The sequence below is a fragment of the Festucalex cinctus genome, chromosome 21 (genome assembly GCF_051991245.1).
Source record: "Festucalex cinctus isolate MCC-2025b chromosome 21, RoL_Fcin_1.0, whole genome shotgun sequence".
NCBI classification, from domain to species: domain Eukaryota; kingdom Metazoa; phylum Chordata; class Actinopteri; order Syngnathiformes; family Syngnathidae; genus Festucalex; species Festucalex cinctus.
The window spans coordinates 5,712,517-5,732,975 of NC_135431.1; the positions used below are offsets into that span (position 1 = coordinate 5,712,517).

The 20,459-nt window shown below is 39.8% G+C and overlaps 1 protein-coding gene across 4 annotated transcripts in view; it reads left to right on the top strand.

Moving 5' to 3' along the window:
* The first annotated feature begins 907 nt into the window (after nucleotides 1-907).
* disp1 (dispatched homolog 1 (Drosophila)) overlaps nucleotides 908-20,459 on the top strand; it is a 35,782-nt gene continuing 16,230 nt past the window's right edge. The window contains exons 1-2 of one of the 4 annotated variants that reach the window (XM_077510451.1): nucleotides 908-1,051; nucleotides 3,536-3,609. The gene's annotated coding sequence lies outside the window, so the exon portion shown is untranslated. The other 3 variants (XM_077510453.1, XM_077510454.1, XM_077510452.1) reach the window with 3 other exon arrangements.

Consider the following 20,459-nt stretch of genomic DNA (forward strand, 5'->3'; position numbering starts at 1 on the left):
GTACAACAATGTAGACTCAGACTTACTGTAAAGTACAACAATGTAGACTCACTATAATGTAATGAGGTCAAAAGTAAAATGGGCATCTTATACGATTAAAAAATACTTAGTTACTTTAAAATGCATCAATAATATATGTGTTTTTCATGTTGTATCGTGGTTTAACGAACGCACACTATCGCGTACGCATATAAAGGTATTTGTCCTAGTTTGGTGCCGTAGTTGGCGATCAAAGATGGCGGGATCTTCTGCGCATGCGCGTCGCCGATCGTGCAGCGTCATCGACAGAGTCTCGACAGCCTCATTGACCCTGTTATGTTATGACGTAGGTGTAATACGTTAGCACATCCGCCATGTTGAATGTGGCAAATGTAGACTAAACGAATACAACGAATGGAAATAATTAATGCGTCTTATTTACCCATTTACGCGCGTACACCACACACACCCACACACAACGTGTAACACATTCATGTTGTAATGTAAAAAATATAAACGCAATAGTGGTACTTGTTTTTGCTTTCATTTTTGATGAGCTGAACACGAAGATTTAAGACTTAGAGGCCTATTTCTATTGTTCACTGTTTCAAAATTCATGCTGGATGGGTTTATCTGGGCTACACAGATTTCTAACTTGATTATAACCCCACTCCCCCCCGGCCCTTAGCTTGACAACAAACTAACAACAGTCAGAGTACTTGTGGTTAATTATGGAAAATTTAGTGAAAATTTGGCCATTTCATAATGGCCAAAAGTCATTGGATAGTTTTACATGTGAAACGGAATGCCACATCTGGCATTGACTGTTTTGCCTCATCCAATATGGCAGCGACGCCGACGTATGATTGAACATATAAGGAGAATCTATTTGTAAATTCTATGGTCGAAACAAACTACGCAGCTGTCAGCCCACCCCAGCATGATCCGTGATGCCTGCGAAGTGGACTGGTTCACTTCAGTGATTCTATCCGGCAACAACTTTCCTCGGGGACGAAGTAGAATGAATTTCCCCATCACTCTTGAGAGCTCATTGTGATTTGCCTTCATGAATGTGAGTATGCCCCTTGGCTTTAAAGTACGCATAACATAACTGTTGTTCAACCAGCTGTTTGGCAGATGTGACCGCTTCACTATAAGCTAATATTGCCCATTAGCTAGCATAATTACACCTTTCCTGACTGTTTCAGAACATTTAATGACGAATTAATTAGCCCGGCAGCATGAGGAACCACAGCCAGCTGTGATTTAAAATCAAGACCGAAGCTAGAACTCGGAACGTCATCTGTGCCCAGCTGTCATGGCTCCAGTCGAATATGTGTTTATTAGACTGTATATACGCAACAGTATTGTCAAAGAAATGTTAAGTTACATTAGTAAACGTTCCTAAGTCGTTTCTTGGCATACATTTGTTTTTGGCAGTGGATATGTTGCCCTCATGCTAGCGCAATTTTGCCGTGAACGGCTCTGATTATATATATATATATATATATATATATATATATATATATATATATATATATATTAGGGGTGTCACGATTCGCCAACTCCACGATTCGATTTAAATGTCGATTTTGGGGTCACGATTCGATTTTTTTTTCGATTTTTTTTTTTTTTTTTTTTTTTTTTTTCGCTCCCCCACTTTATAACACAGAGGCATATGCTTCTGTAGGCTAAGGCTAGTCTATGATCATTGGTTCTATTCATTGTACAGTAAATCTTATTTCAAAAGATCGGCTACATATAGGTGATGCAATTTCCATATTATTTTTGTGTAAATTTATGTAATATATGATAATTGACATTAGGCAGGAATGATCAAATTCAAAGAATTTATTTACAATATAAAGTTAACCGTCTTGTTCTTACTGAAGTGTAAAATAAAAAATAAAAAAACAAAAACAAAAAGTCACAGTGGGTGCCTGCCATCTATTGACTGTTTTTGGTTACAACAGTGTGCTGTGCGTTCCTCTTAAAATAATGTGCAATGTGCAACAACAGCAAAAAATATATTGTATCCAAAGTCATGGAACAAATACAGCCTGAACAAACTATATCCCAACATTTACAGTTGCTGGGCATACTGTAGCGTGGTTCAAGTACACTAATTAAATGTTTGAATCCAGCGTTTTCCAAGGCTGCAGGTCTGCTGCTATAAATAGACCTATGGATCTGGCGTTTCGCGCGAGCTGAAGTGTGTGGAAGTTTCACTGTAAATGAGGATGAAATAGTTGGTTGGACCGTTGTTTTCCCACTTCTAGTTGAATTTGATAAATCTAAATCTTTGTGATGCCTGCGTAAATGTCCCGTCATGTTTGTCGTGTTTCCCGTTGTTATAGGCTGGCGGCTCTGGCCCGCCGCCGGCTCCGCTCCCCTAGTATGTATGTGTGTGTTTGTGTCGGCTGGTGCCCGTATAATGGTACTTCAGTTTGAATGCGCCAGCGCGACACTCTGATTGGAGGACTGTGCCAGCGCGACACTCCGATTGGACGACTGTGCCAGCGCGACACTCCGATTGGACGACTGTGCCAGCGCGACGCTATTGTGTATCCGTGTATTATACCCCTATTGGTTATTGTTTCTCCTCCGTTCTGTCAGTTCTGTCAAATGCGGTTATTATTTGTTCACCTTCCACTTTCACTCCCTTGTCAAACCCCTGCCTGAAATTTCAATTAAAACTACTCAGATGTTAAAGTCGACCCGTGTTTATCTACTCTATATTTTCTGTTATTGTGTTACTTCCCTTCCCCTTGACGAGCCGGGCGTAACACCGTGGCCGAGTACAGTACGCGCACATAGCATATCTTGCAACTGTGGTCTTTTTATCGACAACGTGAACGTTGTCGACATAACTCACCGGGAACGCAAAATGTTTCCAAACTGGTGACGAGAGAAGCGGGAGCGGCTTGAAGCACCATTGCTGTGTCTGTCCGCGCTTGCCATCATGACTGCAGGAGAAGTCAGCTAACAAGTGCCGTTAGCTAGTAGCTGAATGGCTGCGTCTCATTTGCTTTCCTGGGAGGTGGCGGTGGCGGCGGTGGCGGCGGTGGCGGCGGGCGCGGGGGGGGGGGGCATCGAATCGTGTGTCCTCTCTTCTATTTCGATGCTCGAAATCGTGACGTAATTTCGATCGATTTCGATAAAAAATCGAAATCGTGACACCCTTAATATATATATATACATACATACATACATAGTCACTGTATCAGTACACTGAATGAATTGCGGATATGTAAATACAGTGAACCTGATAATATCAATGACATCAATCAGGGACTCTGGATGCAAACATATTCCCATTGAAAGTAATAGTAATAGAAATAAGTCCTTGGGTTAAACTTTTGTCAAGCTAAAACTTTTATAAAAGTTGCAGTAAGTGGTTTGATTAATCTTTTATCATTAAGTGTCCTGATAAGGTCACTAACTTGATGGAAAAAGTGTTGTGTTCCAAAAAAAAGAAAAACAAACTAACAAACAAAAAACAAAAAAAGCATTTACAATCTTAACTGTCTTTTCTTTTTACTGCACCTTTTTGAAGCTACCAGAGAGAGAGTCCACTGTGCTGCAGTCAAGAAGAGAAGAGGTGGGACAAAAGTTCATCCAGTGGTCACTGTAAGTATTTCAAAAATATTTGTTACCCTTAAACAGAAAACACATATATAGCTCATATAGCCACAGCCAGGGATGCCTAAGTGATTATTTTCCGGTGGATACATTTGGTCATATGCTGATGATATTTGACATCACAGCCACGTGGGGGCAGTGTTGTGAGTGTTATGTCACAACAGCAGCTTTGTTTTCGTACATCGCCATCAAAACGTTTTAAAACTTGTCAAATTTTCTATTTTTATTTATTTATTTTTAGCATCTAGGCCTTAGTAGTGAATTTTCTCATATGGAGATTTTCATGGAATTTTTTTTACTTGTGTAGTGATCAATTACATAAGATGCAGTAGTACTACACTACCACCTACTACAACCTCAACAATACAAATGTATTATGTTGGGGTCGAAGTTGACAAATTGACTGTCGACTTTTCAACCACTTAAAAAAAACAAGAATGTAAAAGTCATCTCATGACACATTTTGTTTTTTTATGCATTCTATTTCACATGAAAAACGAATCCACATGAAAGACAGTGAAAATTCAATATTTTATTTTTCAAGATGTGACTTCCACTGCTGCTGTTGTTGGTTTTTGTTGTTCCATTAGCAGTATTTTTTGCTGTTTTTTTTCCCCCCCCTACTGGTTGTGGTGCAAAGGCTAAACTGATCCTCGCAGCTGCTGCCCATAATTCAAACTGCATTGTGCTGCAATTCTTTGATGTTGACCTAAAAAAGAAATGAGGCTCTTGTGGCACAAGTGTGCCTAATTTCCGTTTCACTATGTTGACTTGAAACTGTTACACTGTGTGACTGCTTTGGTGCTGACAGGTCGGCAGGCTGCAGCCACTTAGAAGGAAATGTTCAAGCGGATCTTTCTGCTACCAGTGCTGTTATGGATATGGATTTAGATATGTCTGAGATAAGCATTTTACTTTCGGCAGCGTTGAAACCTATCCAGGACTCAGATTTCAACATTGTAGTCTTGCCTAATAGCCTTGGCTACCCTCTAAGCCAGGTATTTTGGGAGTGCGTGTCCATCACATTAGTGTCTAAAGCTGATTTGTTGATAGAGAAGATCCAGCCATTTTCACATAAATTTTCCTGTTGCAAATTTTGTTGCCATGTGCCATTTTTTTTATCAGACCATCAGAACCAGAAAGAATGCGGTGTCAGAATTCCAATTGTATTCCAAATCACGTCCTTTGCAATATCGGGACAAAAACAGCCCGATTATCTTTTTGTGTGAACCATGTTTTAGGCACCTTTCCGTCATTAGTTCGTCATTTTCAAGCCGAACCAAAGAGTAATAGTCAGTCCGTCATTTTATTTAACAACGCTTCTGTTATCACATCGTCATCACTACTATTTTAGGACTAACAGATTAACGGGCGTCCTTTGGAGTTGGACTGAGAGGTCCGTCGATACTTAGTTTGCCATTTTTTTTTTTAGGAGTTCCTCGTCATTTGTCATTCATCAAAATAACGTCAATGTACAATCTGTCAGTTCTGATGGAGTGCCCACCTTTGCTACTGACAGCCCAACCCAATTATGCGCCCTAGGCTAGATTTAATCTGCCCCCTTTATCCGGTAGGCTTTTATACTAAACATTATATCTTGTGATGGAAACAGAAGTTCTGTTCATTTTTCAAGAAACATCACTAAAAACACTTAACTCATTCACTCCCAGCCATTTTCACAGAAGCAATCCCGTTTGCTCCCGGCTGTTTTACTGGATTTTGACTGATTTTGCAAGGCCCACAGAATATTGTGTTCGATTGCTATAAAGGCATGGAACCTATCAAAAGAAAGAATAAAGTCTCTTATTTCATCAGGAAAAAAAAGTATGTTTCTATCTGTTTCCGTTTAGCATTAGAAGAGAGCTAAGTTTCATCAGTTTTCACAAATCTATTTAAAATTGTAAGTAATGGAGCTTTTTTTCTACATGGCCCTGGTTGATCTCCTTTGCTCTGCTGCCACCTGCTGGCCATTTGTGTAATAACTACCATTTCTGCAACCGTTCTTTGCAGTTGAGAGGCTGCATCAAAGTATGCTCTAGCATAAAAAAAAAAAAAAAAAAAAAAAAAAAAAAAAAAAAAAAGTATAAATACGTCTTTGGGACACTTAGAACATTTAAAAAAACATCAACGTATTTATAGGTTATTGGGAGCAAATGAGTTAATTAAAGACCACAGTTAGGGTACAAAGTACATTTGGTTTGGTTCAGGAAGTGCTGACCGTATGGCTTTGGCAGCAAATGAGCCAAATGCAATTTGACAAGGTACAGAACTGCAGGGTCAGTCCGCAGCAAGAAACGTGTGTCCCTGGGAGGAAAGGCCCTTATTGCACCCTCAGCCAGTCAACATTCCTGTGTTTGTACAACACATCCTAATGAGGCTGCGCTCTGTGGGGGGAACAGGGCATGTCTTCGGGGATTTATCTGAAGAGCTAAACAAGCAAGGAAAGATCTGGGGAATCAACCTGCTCGCTTACTCTCTCGTTCTCTCTCACAAACGTAAATCTCAACTGATGAGGTGAGGCAAGTCAAGCAGTTAGTAGGCTTTTACTGATTACAGATTTTAATATTCATATTCAGTTACTGTACTGTACTGTCGGGATTGACCATTGTCCATGTCCAAAATCATTCAGTTCAAAGACAAACTCAGTCTGGAATAATATCCACCACTGAAAAAAAACAAACAATAAAACATAAATGTCAAAGCAAAATATGCAGGATTTTACATCTGTGGTTGATATTTGAACAAACTCAACACAAAGCAATTGCCAGAAGAGACAGTGGGGATGTAAAAGGTCAAGTTTCAAAGACATTCCAATGATTCTGATGTGTCTTGGGAGTCGGTCCACCTGAAGCGCATTAATTTGTTTTCTCCCACTGTACCGCTTCCATTTCCTCAGGAAAGCTCCCTCCTTCCTTGGGAAATTTAAAAGTCAGATTGCCATAGTTTATAATGATGCAGGTTGAATCGTTGGAAGCAGGAGCGGACATAGTCTATAATGTTTTTACACCAGATGCTAGTTATTTCTCTCGCATTAAGCGTGGGAGCCAAAAGAGAGAGAGACTGTACAGTCTTATTAGGCATAGTTTCTAATATCATGAGTACCATAAAGCCAGAGTGGATAGGGGTTGATGTCATTGAAGCTTCTTTAAGATGAGGAGAGGAGAAGAGTCGTACTTCTGTCTGGTAGCCTCATCAACATACCAGAGAGGACTAAAACCAGGTCCAACGACTACCTTAAAGAATAAACGCGACTATACATCTTGAGCATTGTTGTATAATGAGCTATAAAGCTGATGCCTCGGTTGAGTGAAACAAATAATGATTAACACTGAGCAATACCAGCTCGGATATCGCCCGGGTCCGCGTCAGGTGTTGGGGAATTAGGACACTCTGAGAAATGGGCTACAGGAACAAGAGCAAGGTATTCATGGAACAGTGCGGAAAACAAGTTATTGGTGGAGTGCTACTATGGTAGTAACCACAGTAAAAGAGAATGTCGGAGGCATGGATTCTTCTAAACTACGGGCTCATCAAACATCAGCAATAGGAAGTTGCTATCACAGTTGGAGTATTTGGAATAATTCCCTTGACTACGGTTGTACGGGTGTCGAGTTGTTGGCCATTTTTCCCGGTTATTTTGAACATTTTGTATTACCATAACATATTTTAATGCGGCTGGTGTGGGCCGCATTGCTCGATGAGCTAGGCTGGGCAGCGCACAGGAGTTATCTGATCTACAACGTGCTAGCAACCAGTGGTGCTCCCTGACCAGAATCGAGGCTGAAATTGCTTGAATCGCAATGGGCCTAGTATAGGATGGATAACGATAAAAATTAATGACTCTTCTAAATAATGTATATGACTGATGCGTTATAGTAATGGGTCGATGGGGGACGGGTCTCGAATAAGCTTCGGCTTCTACCCGTCAGCACTTCTTTTTTATGTCAATGTTGCAAATGATGTGATGTGATTAATGTAAGCTATAATGTGTCCGAAAGGGAAAAAAATGAATAAACAAAACTAAACTAAATTAAACGGAACCCCCAATTGCTCCTGACGCTGCGTCATCAGTAGGTGAATGGGTAGTCAAAATGTAAAGCGCTTTGAGGGCCTTAAAGGTGGAAAAGCGCTATATAAATGAAATGCCATTTACCATTTACCATTAGGTTCAGGGGAAAATTTAGAATGGAAAGGAAAAGCAAGAAAAGGCTGGTGGGTCGCCGGGCTAATAAAACGCTATTTTTACATTGGTTAAAAGTGTTCTAATGTTGGTTGCAATACATGTACTGCAGTGTATTGACCCGCAATTGGAGCTTCAGAAGACTTCATTGCCATCTTGTCTGTCTGAAGGAAATGAGTCTGCTATCCACAGACATTTCTCAAATTCCTCTCCTTGTGTCATTACTGCGAAAGCAAATAACGGCTTAAGGGACAGAATTCCACCACTGAATCAACAGATTGTTTGTGTCTTCAGAGGCTCAACGCGAATTGTGGAAAGGTAGGAATTTGTCGAGGAGTCTCATTTCCAAACTGTTTTTCTTTCTCTGTTTCTATCACTGTTTTTCAGTTTCTATTGAAGCATGGTCCCATATCCCACAGGTAAGCCTTGAAACGCTCTTCTTGTAGACCATAAATCAGCTATGGTTGCCCTCTCTGGTCTCCATATGTACTGCGATTGTAGCATCTTTCCAAGCTTGTCAATGTGTCAACCAGCTACTGTAAGTTAGGTATTTATAATGATAGTAGTACTGGAATTCAAAAAGCATGTCAAGGTGTAACGCTGAAAGTACTTTAGCGTTATTAACTCATTGGCTCCCAATAACGTGTAAATACGTTGTTCTTTTTTAAATGTTTTAAGTGTCCCAAAGACATATTTAGACGTTTTTTGTTTTTTTTTATGCTAGAGCATACAGAAAGCTTTGATGCAGCCTCTCAACTCCAAAGAACTGTGGCAGAAATGGTAGTTATTACACAAACGGCCAGCAGGTGGCAGCAGAGCAAAGGAGATCAGCCAGGGTCATCTAGAAGAAAAGCTAAATTACTTGGCCAGGTGCTTTGGGGTTGTTTTCTGTGTCATCTCCGAAAGTTTTTCTTACAATTTATTACACTGAACAAAAATATAAACGCAACACATTTGTTTTTGTTCCCATTTTTCGTGAGCTGGATTATCTTAATTTTTTTTCTACATACACAAATGGCCATTTTTCACGAATATTGTTCACAAGTCTGACTAAATCTGTGTTAGTGAGCATTTCTTTGTCGAGATAATCCATCCCACTTCACAGGTGTGGCATATCTTGCATAGTTTGGAAGTTTTGGGTCCCTCTCCCTATCTGACTTAGTTAAGCACACGCATCAATACCTGGACCACAGCCAGTCAGTCAGTGGCCACACTTTTCACTTTCTCTGATTGGTTCAGAACATGATATATGCAATGTGTACTGTAGTTGAATGATCAAATGGAGGCTTTCATTGTTGCATAGACTTTCTCCACCACCATTCGGAAGGCTGGTTGCTCCTATGCAACCTGAGATTCTTTTTTTTTTTTTTTTTTTTTTTTGTTCTTGTTGGGATATTTGACTGGCCAAATTGGTTTCACTCTAGGACCCTGCAAGCTCCAAAATTGCACTGCTGAAATGACATTCTTGCGCTTTTAGCAGATGCAGTTCTGGGCGCCTGGTTAACAGATCAGCTTCTACAACTTGCTAACATCAGTAAATCAGGCTGTCATGTGAGGACACTGCAGAGGAAGACGTTATTGTCTAAAAATACAACAAAAAAAACAAACTCGTGGCATGTTTGAACTTGGCGTAATAGCATCTTTACTAGTTACCAAATAATATACCGTAGCTGTGGATTCAAACTTCATATAAGCTGTATGTGTACATTCATTCAAACAAAAACCTTTTATCACCGTCGTGTCCAGGCAAGCCCTGTAGAAAAAGTTGAGGATGTTTGTTTTTCACCTTACAACTATGGGTCAGTGAGCAGGTTTAGGTCTTTACAACCCTTGGTGCCCTCAAAGAACATATCTTTATTTTACATATAAATGTCACTCCGTAATACTGGACTATTCCTCTTTTTTGGGATAAGAAGATCCCAGACAAAGTTACTGATTGACAGATTATTCTAAAGCTAATAATAAGGATGGTAGACAAATAAAACAATTTTTTATCTGTTTGTCTTTAAACTTGTTGACTCAAACAGCTTGATCCGGTTTGTATTAAACAGTGACTGATCCTTCCAGCTTTCTGTTAACAGCTGTGTTGACTGTCTCATGCATGGGAACCCTTGATCACTAGGCTGACTGTACAACTGTGGTGAGCCCGGCTGCCGTATCGTCACACAAAACACAACCTTTTTAACTTTGATCAAGCGGACCTGTAAACGACGATAGGTCCGTCTTCCAAAGCCTCGGGTTCTCCACTAAGCTTTATTTGCCTAATGAATGGTTTGGGATGTTTATACAGCTCTGTCTTGTCTGAAATTGCCTCTGGCAATGTTGACAATCACTGTGTTTGCGTCATTAAACCTTTCAGCTGCAATGACTTTTTGATGATGTTTTCTTTTAAGTTTATCTGTTGATGGTGTGTTGCTTTTTTGGAGACAGGCAACAGAAAAGAAGGAAATGGGAACTTGGATAGTTAAATGTACGGTAGTTTGTGAGCTACAGCTCGCTTTGAGGTATATTTCAGTCTCCCAATAACGTATAAATATGTTTTTTTTAAATGTTCTAAGTGTCCCAAAGACGTATTAATACGTTTTTGTTTTTGTTTTGTTTTTTTTTTATGCTAGAGCATACAGAAGGCTTTGATGCAGTATTGTCTAGTTTTGTGAGTCCTTTTGAGCTATTGTGTTCTGATTTCCAATGGTGGTCTGTCATGCAAACAAGTCTCAAAAGGGAACAGTTTCTTCTCTCCTTTGGAAAAGTGTTGTTGTTTTGTTTTTTTCCTGCTGGTCCTATCTTTTTGATGTCTTCTGGTCTGTCTGCTCATTATTCTGTCTCACCACACTCCCTCCCTTTCCTTTCTGTTTAAGCCATTACTGTCATTGGATGTACAGTGCTGTATAACCCCGAATTGGGCCAGTAGTGTATTGGACTTTTAAAAACACCAGTAGGGAAGGAAAGACCCTGCTGGCTTGTCAGCGTCTCTGACCCCTTTTGTCACAACAGGTCCCTTTCCCCTCCCACTCATTTCCATGCCAAGCTGGGAAGAGTAAATATTTATCAGCCCCCACAACAATGGCCATCTCAGAGGGGAAAGAGAATTTGATCACCGCACATTCAAAGCTGATGTCGGGTCAGGACCTAAAGATGGTTTGTTATCAAGTTCAGATAAAGCATCTCAATCATTTCCCTCCAAAACTTGAGATTTGTGGATAATAGGAATATGAGGAGAAATATTTGCACCAGGAACCCATAAAAAGAAAAAAATCCCCGAAGAGCCACAACAAAGGAGGTGGTGAACGATACCGGGTCAAGTGTGCAAAGGTCCCGGTCCGTAACAGCAAGCATAAAGAGTAACTACTGTACTTCTGCATAGTTGTTGTTTTTTTTTTGTAATACATTATCCAGTATCTTCCTTCTTGCATAAACGCTTTAGCCAAGATGAATGTGGATTTGGCAAGTTATAGTAGTCGAGATGACACCAGAGATTACCACTAACATCGGATCTTGAAACTAAACACATCTGTCACCTTCCTGAAGATGTAATCCAACATTAAGAGGACATGGAGCCAAATGGAGAAATCCTTTTTTTTCTTTTTTTTTTTTTTCTTCCCTGGTTGTTTGTGGATGGATATGAGTTTAGTTTTATATCTTAAAAAAAATGAGTCTTGGACTCTTGAGTCAAGAATCTGATGTTTAATTACTGGGTGAGGAGAGTCAAAATGATTCAATAGCAGCCGAGCCCATTTTCTCACAATGCTATTATTGCTGATTATCTGCAATTTAACATGAACGGAAACGTACTATTACTGTACATCAGGGGTGTCCAAACTTTTTCCTCTGAGGGCCACATACAGAAAAATAGAAAGCTGCAAAGGCCACTTTGATTTAAAAAAAAAAAAAAAAAAAAGTTATTTATAAACACATTCATTGACAGACCAGCAAAAAAATGCATCATTTGACGTCTTTTTCCGTTAATGGCAGTGAATGAGTTAAACATGGTAAAAATCAATGAAGCAATTATAAATTATTGATATAATGTGCAGTTACTTATTGAAAACTGCTAACAGTCACAACAGTTTTTTTTTGTTTTTTTTTAAACAGCACTGAAAAATTATTTTTAGTATTTGCCGCGGGCCGCCAAAAAATGTATGGCCGGCCGCAAATGGCCCCCGGGCCGTAGTTTGGACACCCCTGCTGTACATGCACTTTGTGTTTTTCTTTTTACTTTGCGAAACTGTACAGTGGTGGAAACAGTTTGTTTGGCATGTGCTTGTGACTCTTGCCATCAGATTCCTGGAAGTTATTTAATACAATGGCCATCTCCCCACTGTGGAAATAACACAGCACAGGTACCCTTGAAATGTCAAAAAAAATAATAATCCTTGATTTAAAAACCACAAAGTGATGTGATGGTTTTTAACCGGCTGCACACAAATGCTTCATTGTATAACAAGCACTTGGATTGCACATTTGCAGTGGTTACAACACAATGTGGGATTTCTTTTTGGTCACCAAGTCACTGGAAACGTATCCATTTTAATGTCAGCTCTGCAACGCTGCCAGTTTTTCCAATTCAAAAGTTGGAACGGCACCAACCTCAAAAGTGCAGATATCACTGGTGTGCACCGCTGCTTCTACCATTATTATGCGCTTCAGGGGAGGCTCTAAGACCCAAAGCATGATGTAATTCCTTAAGCCTGTCACTAATAATTTCCCTCTCATTTTTAATGACTCCTAAGATTAATGCCAGAACATAACTGCCCCCACCCCAACCATTTTTAGATCCCCCCCCCCCCCCCCCCCCCCATTCCCTCGCCTTCTTTTATAGCCATTTTACACTATAGATAAATGTTTATGTACATAGACAGACAACTAACAAAGTCAACTTTGGCAAAAGGCAATTAAAGTACTTTGCACCATTTTATTTCTTGAGCATCGAAGGTGCCAATAAATTTTTTTTCCCACGTTTCCATGGCTCAGAGACTGACTGGATTTGAGTCGAAGGAAGTCATACAAACTGCACTGAAGAAAACCAAACTATTGCATGAAATTGATTAAAACCATACTTTTAAATTACATATCAAGACCTTAAGATTATTATATTAAAAAAAAAAAAAAGTTGTCTTACATCGCTCTCCCATGCCCTGGTTTTAGTGTAACAAGGAGAGTATTCAGATTGTTCTAATTCTTCGCACATTTAACCAGGGCATAGTGGAGCCAACCATGCAACCCAGCCAAAACTCGTCGGGCCCCTCAACAGCCCGCTTGTCCTCTTGTGCGATGACACGTGATGAAGTCATATTTGTTTCAGACAAATGGTGATGTCCCAAATGCTGTACATAATATTTTGCTCAGTATTCTGGCTTGGACATAAAAATACAATTAGTGCATCTCAATTTAATGGAATCAAAATACTTTCTTACCAAAAATTCGATTAAAAAGTACAATTATGATGCACTGAAGTCCCATTTATCTAAAAAGCTACTTGAGTAAAAGTAACAGACTACTTGTAGCTAGTTACTATCCAGCTCTGCTTTTGAACTAAACAAACAAAGAAAAGTAGTTTCATCTGACCGACTTGTTTTACTGAGCTTGTCCTATTCTGCCCTGTTGTGGTGAAGAACAACCATTGATGTAAAACGGTCCCAAGTTAAAACTAAGGGGAAAAACACGCAGTCAACATCCTGTGAAGTAAATGTGTATAACAAAATCATCTGTTCATGATGAGGTCAATGATTGGCAGATCCTCAGACAGTACTGGTGATGAAAACCTTTTGAAGTGACCATCAAGTCAAGGAGAAAGGCCTTGTTTTGGATTGTAGCTGTAAAATGTGGCTAGACCTTGGTCACTGTTGTAGTCTTTGCCAGTGAATTTGTGGAAAAACATCTTCACAGATCTCCTCCCACCACTCCTATCTTGTCACCCTAATGACCTTTTCCATCCTTAATACTCACATTTATTTTTTCCCCCCTCCCGCTTTCTACCATATTTCCACCTATGTTTGAATGTGTCAGACATCCAAAAGGTTTATGACAGAAGGATGTGATCTCATACCTCCTCCAACATTTTCAACCACACAAAAAAATTTGGCCTTCCCAACTCCGTCCAGTCCCCCGCCCTCAGAGGCCTGCAGAGAAATTTGACACACGGATGTGATGTTTCAGGGTTTTATCGCACTTTTTCCCTTCAGAGCTTGTAGTCAGCATCGGATATTTATGTTTTCTGTGCAACACGAGAGTTTGAAGACTTGTGGACAGGCAGAGAAAAGAGCACAGCAAAACAACTAGACAACTATGTGACTGCTGACTTTTGCAAGGTGGAAAGCCGAATGCACTGAACAGTTTGCCAAATGTTGGTGTACTTTATCTCTCAATCAGTCAGCAAGCTAGCAGTAGCATGCTAAGCTAACGTAACATTAGCATTAGCATGATAACTTAGTATTAGCATGCTAACAGCATTAGCATGCTAACATAGCGTTAGCATTAGCATGGTAACTTAGCATTAGCATTAGCATGCTAACTTAGCATTAGCATTAACCTAGCATTAGCATGCTAACTTAGCATTAGCATTAACATGCCAAGTTAGCATTAGCATTAATATGCTAACTCAGTGGTAGTGTGCTAATTTAGCATTGGCTTGCTAAGCTAGCATTAGCATGCTTAATGGGAAAAATTGCAACAAAATTAGCTAAAAATCATATCGGTAAATCCTAATGTATGTGCACACAGCGTGGCTTGGAAAAAGGTGCTTAATTTGTGGTTCTTTTCCCCCCTTCTCCATTCGTTCCTATGGGACTTTTTGGCATTTTTGGGGGGGGAATTGCGTCGCCATGGTAACTCGGAAAAAAAAAAAAAAAAGGGTTCTCCACCGAGTCAGATCGAAAATGAAAGGTATGAATTGAATGAAAGGCATACTGTACTGTTGGAAAACTATTTTTAGGCAGAAAATGCACTTATCTGCGGTATCATATTGAAATGATTTTTCATGAAGGATAAGGCAATGTGTTAGGGCTCCCCTAAAAAAAAAAAAAAAAACTTATGAATTTGTGTTCTTTAGATTTAGAAGTCAGTGCAGCTGCCTGTTCTTCTTTGACGGTCCCCTTTATACCAAACTTCCCTGTCACCCTGTTTGCGTTTGTAGTCTAATGAAACACCAAGATTGTTCAAGCAAATTAGGATCTCCTCTTTCCAGCTTTGCTCTTTGGTTTGCAAGTAACCCTTCATTTGCAATGCTTGCCGTCTGCTGCTTCCTTTCTTCGACTCGATAAGGACCTTCTGTTTGCATACCACCTCTCTTTCAAACGTCTTCTTTCGGGTCAGTCCCTCCCACACTAGTCTCCTTCTGAAAGACAACAGAAAGAGGATTTCTGATTGAACCATGTCCGTTCCCAGACAAGCAAGTGGCTCAGGCCCCCGGAAAAAAAAGGGGGAAGAAGGGACTGGGTTTTGAGAAATTACATAATCGGTAAATAACGTCATAAAATGTCTACTCTATACTAGTCTATATATAATTCTTTAGAATAACATACTAGAATACTGATAAAAAAAATAATATCTGCCAAGTCTGATGAAGTGAGTCAAATCTGTTTTTAATTTCTATGCATGTTGATCTACTGCCAAATCATAGCAGCTCACCATTGATTTTGCATGGGCTCAAAAACGAGTTCAGCTAATGAGAGTACTGACGTCTGTAATTTTCCCAGTTTTATGCCATGACTCATAAAAAAAATGTTACGAGCCATAGTATGTTCTGATTCAGATTGATGTTGATGGAAGAAATTACTCATTCCATGAATAGTGTCGTTTCAGATTTTCAGTGTACTTGTGCGTACATTAATAAGCAAGATTACCTTGTTTGTTCATGAATCACAGGTTGTTCAAAGTTTTTGTGAAAGTACACTTTAATTACCTAATTGTTTGGCCTTTCAATCTTTTACTGTACAAATGTAAATCAAGAGTATCGATGCCTTCCCTAAGCTGATATTTACATTTTTCACTGCTGAATGCATTCATCCACAGTGCATATAAAAAGTGTACACACCCGTGCTTAAATGGCATGTTTTTGTTTTATACTGTAAAAAAAAAAAAAAGGACTAAGATAAAACTTTTCAAATCTTTTCCCACCATTTTAACCTGTATTTTGAAAAACTCGATTAAAATAAAATAAAATAAAAATCTCTTAGTGAGAGGAAGTGAAAATAACAGATTATTTTTTGTTGCCATTTTCTTTCTTTTTTTTTTAAACTTTTTTTTTAACAGGGGTGTGTAGAGTTTTTATAGCCACTGTGCAAATCAATTGCTACCCAAATGGTAAATTCTCATGTTTGCATTAATTTAGCAGTTGCTTTGATTTGTAGAATGTTGCTCTTGAAATCATAGCAAAATAGTTCATTTTATAATCTCCAAATCATCACATAGCTTTTGCACCTGCCAACTTATGAGTGAACACGTGCATGTGATGTCATTCTCACCTTTGAGGTGCCAGTCAACACACCACAGAAGAATGTTGACTAGAAGTGCCGCTAAACTTCTCTGCCAGCCTCTTCAACTCTACGCCAACTGCTTTAACTGCTTTCATTCTTGTCTGTCGTGTGCTTTTATCCGTATCTTGCATAATGATAAGAACCAGGCGGATAGGCCATCTGGATAACGTATGTCTCTTACCAACATATATCAGCGTGACAAACGAAATGTGACTTTAAAAAGTTGCTTTTAATCATAATAAAATGGGACACCGTTATCCCCAAAACAGTCCACTGCAAAGTCTGTTAAAAAAAATGGAGTAGCAAGAACTATTTCAACATTTAAAACAGAGACACACAGCAGAAAATGTTGCTCTGTATGTGTCACGGAACAACACGGAATAACTCCCGCTAAGAAACAGTAAACATTAGCGTAATCCTTTTCATATTGGTTTGGCAACAATGAATTGACGCAGACAGAGGGGAGACAAGAGACTAAATACACACGCAAACTAATTGACACAATGAGACAGTTGGGCAAAAGTGAAAAAAAGAATCCTCAACTCCTTGCCTACTCGCCTTTAACAGAAAGCCTTGACATAGCAGTTTTCCAAAACGACAAAACATTTTCATAAACAGTGTATAATTGCTTAGTTGATTGTCTGGTTTTACCGTCAGAGGTGTGCCTGTCAACGAATTCTGAGCGTCCATCATTTGGCAATCGTCAACACCCTTTTTGTGGATTCTGATTGCATCAGGGATCTGTGAAATAGCTTTGCTGTCTGTACGTTAAACTTTTAAATTAGCCAAACAAAACCAACATTGTTGTTTTTGCTAACGTGTAACACCCTTAGTTTAACTACTCCTACTAGTAACTGTAGTTGGGTAACACAGCTCTTAAGTCTCCATGGACTTTGATTCATTCCTCTGCCCCCTTGAGTCCTTGTCGGCAGATGTCAGGGGTGTTAGCGCTAATTGGGTGGGAGACGTCCGTTCTCTTCTCTGCAAGGGTGTCAAAGGGATAGAGTTTCGTCAGTTTCTGAATCTTAGCCCTCCAGAAACCGGGGAGCAATTTGAGCAAAGCTGCTCGGGGATCAACTTGTGTTTTTTGTTCTTGTTCACCAATCCTTCATTTGCACTTCAGTCCCTTGGCTGTGATTTTAAATGTATTCTGTTGTCAGTATGATAAAAACAAAGGAAACTTTGATTCTTGGTCCCATTGGTGTGGTCCCATTTTTGTTGTTTTCCTACTTTCTTAATACATTTCCTCTACTGCAATACAAAGAGGTAACACAGTTAATATAATTTCAAGTTTATGTCAGATTTGGATTACCTGGAGATTGAAAAGACAACTTTCTTATACTCTCTGCCTTCTTAGTTTTACCACTCACTCGCTCTCGTTGTTGTCTGCTATACTAGTCACTTTGATGAGTTGTGCGCAGTCGTCTGAAGGGCCTGTGGGTTTTCCTGTTGGGCCTCTGTCCTTCCGAGCACACTATGTGCTTTGATGTGGTTTGCGGTTTTTTGGCTCCATGCAGGCACACTCCTGCGTTGGCGTTATACTGCCAACATATGATACTCATGGTAAGGGGGAAAGGTAAAGACGTCACCATGCATCAGTGCATTCGCTATCAGTGTTATTATTAGAGATGATCACAAAGCACTAAATGACTTATTGGGCTTTGACTGGCCTGGAGGCCAGATGCGGAAGGGTGCCTCACGACTGCAGATGATTACTGTTTGCTATATGAACTGTGCCTTAATCCTGGCAGACAGCTGGAATTAAAGCCAGGTACGGCCGTCTGCCTTCCGAGCATAACTCGGTGATAAAACTTCCCCCTTGCTGAGAGCATATTTTTTGCCAACAAAATTTATTCACATGGCCCCATGAGGTTTCTTTTAGAAAAGTACATGACTGGTGGAGATGAAATCTAGTGGTGATTTTTCATTTGATTTCTAAAGTCTGCGTTTGAGTGGCCAGCATGAGTTAAGGACTGAGTGCAAATAGTCAAAACTAATTTCCACGTTTTTCCTTTCTTAAATGGACTTTTCTGACTTTTAACTCATTTGCTCCCAATAACGTGTAAATACGTTTTTTTTAATGTAAGTGTCCCAAAGACATATTTATACGTTTTTTTTGTTTTTGTTTTTTTATGCTAGAGCAGACAGAAGGCTTTGATGCAGCCTCTCAACTGCAAAGAACGGTTGCAGAAATGGTAGTTATTACACAAACGGCCAGAAGGTGGCAGCAGAGCAAAGGAGATCAACCAGGGTCATCTAGAAAAAAAGCTAAATTACTCGGAATTTTAAATAGATTTGTGAAAACTGATGAAACTTAGCTCTCTTCTAATGCTAATTGCTGCAAAACGGAAACAGATAGAAACATACTTTTTTTTCCTGATGAAAGAAGAGACTTTAATCTTTCTTTTGGTGGGTTCCATGCCTTTATAGCAATTGAACACAATATTCTGTGGGCCTTGCAAAAAAAAAAAAATCCAGTAAAAAAAAGCTGGGAGCGAACGGGACACCACAGAGTGGAGATTCCTCTGCATTTTATGGCCAATTTTCATTTCCGGAACGAGGAACAAAGCCAGGGGAAGAGTTGGCTCATCGCCATGGCAATTATTTAATGGCAGTTTACTGTCAGCAGAGGGGAAAAAAAGCAGATATACCATCAAACGGACCAATCACGAGCGAGGTTACGACCCGTCATCTATGGCGTACAAGATTTGGAGAGTGCGCAGCAGTGCGGGATTAGAAAATAGCATAATAAAAAAAAATTCACGGAAATATAAACCAACCAACAGATGCCACTCAAAAAGATTCTGATAGAAATAATATGGTTACATCATGAAAGAGAATATTTTTTTATAAAGTATTTTTATGTGGGATGTTCCAGACGTACCTCGACTTCACCGACCAACTTTGATGTGATGTCACTCAACAATGGCGACAACTTGACCATGAATGGTGAAACACAATTTACTCGAGTATAACATTAGATAGCTTTCTTCATTCATAAATATTCGCCATAACTTAACGTAACACAACGTACGTGACCGTATGCCGCTGTTGTGATATGTAACTGGAACTAGTTACTGCCGCCAGGCGGAGTGATACGCTGTGTACGATAGGCTTGAGGAGCGTATGGATATGTGTGATTAGGCTTGTGTAGTAAAGAGTGAGTGCACTAAAAAGATCATCTGAACTCTACCAAAGACTCATTATTGCTTCACGAATAACACAACAGCTGCTATCTCCCTTTATGAAATTATACGGTGAACTACTGAACTGTATGGAATACGTACGAAATGAGATAAATACATAAATGAAGCAATTTTGCGTTAAGACTATTTTGCTGGAGGTCAAAATGTGTCTTGAGGACCAAAACAAAAAAACAGTTTAACCTTATCTGCCATTTTGATTGTTTACTTTCACCTCAAACGCTTTCAGGTCGGAACTGGGAAAAGCCAACTGGGATAATTCCTACTTCTGACCTTTCTCGAGTGCAGCATTAGCGCACAGTTGCTAATTAGATTCAGTTGACTGTAAGTGGCAAAATGGCCGTCCCGTGAGATAGAAAAAAAAAAACAGGTGGATTTTGCCGCTTAAATCATATTCCACATGTTAGTGGGAAGAAAATGTTTGGGTTGACTTGCTCTTTAAATGCCAATTTTGGGCAAATGTGAAGGAGGATGGATTCGGAATGACTTGTTGTGGCAGTGAGCGGGTTAAAGCCGAGACTGCGGCGGTCCTATCAGTGAGTGAGTTGCGGTCCCGGCAGTCCCAGCCCACCGCCTCTTGCCAGCCTGCCTCACTACTCCCTCCCGAGAAAAAGGTGGTGAGTGGACACACTGCCGTTTCTCGTCTGACATGCTTCTGTCCTTCCGGGCTGTTGATATTTATTCAGTCAGCGGATATTTGCGCTTTTTTTCTTTTTTCTTTGCTGTCGCTAATTTGGCGCCGCGTGTTGCGAGGACGAAACGTTGTAACGAAGCCACTGCACACGGTAGGTTGTGAAGCAATAGTGGCGTGTGTTTCATTTGCTGCTTTTCGCTTCTTGTAGCGCTGTCTTGAGCTGGGCAATCTCCCAAAGGATACGTAAATGCGCACAGAAGCTGTGTAGACAAATGATGGTGTGTCTTTAGTGTCTATTTCAAGCTTGTGACGGTGGTATTGTTTCATGTTGGTGTAACACATGTATT